Source organism: Daphnia magna, linkage group LG10, assembly GCF_020631705.1.
Source record: "Daphnia magna isolate NIES linkage group LG10, ASM2063170v1.1, whole genome shotgun sequence".
Taxonomy (NCBI): Eukaryota; Metazoa; Arthropoda; class Branchiopoda; order Diplostraca; family Daphniidae; genus Daphnia; species Daphnia magna.
This window is the reverse complement of record NC_059191.1, coordinates 2,606,482-2,608,997: the sequence shown is the minus strand read 5'-3', so window position 1 is coordinate 2,608,997 and position 2,516 is coordinate 2,606,482. Positions and strand designations below refer to the sequence as shown.

Genomic DNA, 2,516 nt, shown 5'->3' with positions numbered 1-2,516 from the left:
GCCTTTGTTTTTTTCTTTTTAGCGTGAAAGAAAAAGAAAATGGCCCTGCTGGAGGTGGGGGGACGCACTTGTGAATATTCAAACAGGTCAACCAATTGAGCATCTCATCAAACTCATCGGCCAATGTCAACAAACGTGGGGACCCCCAAGACAGCGTCTAACTTGTCACCGTGAGCGCTACGTCGCTCCGTTCATCCGTCACGCTCGTTTAAGTCTGGCGGCGCATTGGCCGATCGATCGTCGGCCGAGATGCATGGCCGTTAAATGACGCACATCCGCTGGAATTGCTGGTGCGCCGCGGCATATTCAACGTATACAGCCATACAGCAAAGCTTGTTCTTGACCGCTTGCTGGAGGGCAGTCCGTGGCTATTGTGCGTCTACATTTATTATAGGATAGCCGCACAAACAGACAGAAGAGAGAAGATCTCCACCGTTTAACGATTTCGGTTGTTCATCACTTATTTACATTCGACGATAGACGGATCTCTCTCTCTTTTTCTCTATTCTTTTTTTTTTTTTTGCCAGATGTCTATTGTCGGCCTCACGATAATGGCCGACAGTTTTTTTTTTCTTTCTTTCATTAAAAAAAAACCGAGTTTTTTAAATTTTGTGTTACAAGGTGAGGTGCTATTTTTTTTTTTTTTTTATTTCGATTTGAATTGATAGGCTTCCTATACACCAGCATAGATATAGTGTTTTTCATGCCCGTTGGTGTGTTACGGTTGATTTTTTTTCTTTTTTTTTTTTTTGTATCTTGTTTTTAGTTGTCGTGTTATACGGGCGTCAATTTAATTTATGTCCCACACGCCACATGTTATACGACCGACGTTTTGGTGCGATGGTTATCGCTAGCAAGTGGAATCCCAATTTTGAAGGTGAACAGTTGGCCGGGCCCATCCCGGTCGGTTATATTTCGTTTGCAGTAATCGAGATGGAAAACAGCAAAAGTCGTCCTGCTCTTTCGTCACTTTGCCTGCCGGCCCCGTACAGATAAAGTTTATCTATTGAGGGAAAGAGAAACAAAAAATATAAAATAAAGGGAAAAACGACAGGCAGATGAACCAGCATCACAAACAAAAATAACAGCTCTATAAAGATGGAAGAAGAAGAGGAGGTGGGCAGAATGGAAGACGATACATTTATAGAGTAGACTACACAGGGTCTGATTCAGAATTAAAAAACATCTCGTCTTCGCCATAGTTGTATATGTATACACGAAACCGCAAGTGTACTGAATCAATGCCATAAAAGGTTGGCAACAAGCGGCCAGACGACAGCGCCCCCATCACACACAAAAAAAAAAAGAAAAGAAAAACGAATAATATAGTAGAAAATGTGTTACGCAACAGATATCCTATAGAGTCTCGTAATCTACAGGCGTCATCAAAATGATGGCAAATATGAATAGATGGGCATTGCCTTTAGCGAAAGTAAACCCCACCTGTCTAACAACGAATAACAACACATCAGCGTAGTCGAGACCTTTCGACGAAGACGACCCAGCCCAGAAATCATCTATACATGTACACGCATAAATATGCATCATTCGGCCAATTTAGCTATAATGCTATTGCTTATGGCTCCGCTGACAGCCGATGCATTTTTTGTTTTCTGTCTTCTTTTATTTCAAAGGACACGGAGGACTCGGCCAAGGAGAGAAAGAAAAAAACAAAAAAACATTCGCAAAAATGTTCAGGTCAGCAATTGTTTTGTTGGCGAGGACGAAGCATTCGTGCAGCATCCTTCCACTGCTGTTTATTGTCTACGATTCCATAATATGTTTCCCTGTTTGCAACTACAACAAAAAAAAAAGAAAAAAGAAAAGAAAGCTCAAGCAAAATGAAAGAAAAATGCAGGTAAATGAGACGGTATAGATTTTGTTTTTCATGTTCACTTGTTGTGCTGTATACGTCGGCGACTCTTTTTAACCTGACATGGGAGCGTAACCGCCTCTGAAATTCTGCCGAGCGTGCATGTAATAAGCAATTCGCGTTGTACCTACATAAGGCAACGCGTATCAATTCAACTGGATTGTCGAGAGCAAAATCATCTTCCCTCCGGTGCGCACCATCACACACACGAAGGGACATCGCACACGGCCAACGGACCAACAGGTTCATTCTTTTATCGTCCCCTCCCCCTTTTATTTGTATTTTCTCTCTGTCTCTCTCTTTTTTATTCTTTAGAATTTCTTTTCTACGGTAAAAGAAGGAATATGCTGGTGAATAAAGCAAAGGAAACATAAGAGGAAATGAAGCCGTAGCGTCTGTACGTTTGAGAAATTTCTCTGTGTCTGTTTATCTGCTGTACGTGCGTGAGAGAGCTGAGAATTTGGCGAGGTTATCTTTCACTGCCGTGCTCTTTCTCTCTCTCTCTCTCGAGAAACCGGCCAAGGCGAAATTTGCATGAGAGTGAGGTGAGTGTCGGGCTGCCGTGTGTCCCGTAGCCGGAGAATATATATACGATGTTGCACAGTTTAAGTATTGTGAGAAGATAAAGAAGGGATTTCTTTTT

At 42.1% G+C, this 2,516-nt stretch overlaps 1 long non-coding RNA gene across 1 annotated transcript; it reads left to right on the top strand.

The window, feature by feature from the left end:
* Positions 1-1,025: 1,025 nt before the first annotated feature.
* On the top strand, positions 1,026-2,242 carry LOC116932301. The gene is made up of 2 exons (XR_004399495.2): positions 1,026-2,116; positions 2,189-2,242. It is a non-coding gene; the product is annotated as an uncharacterized LOC116932301 (long non-coding RNA).
* The last annotated feature ends 274 nt before the right edge of the window (positions 2,243-2,516 follow it).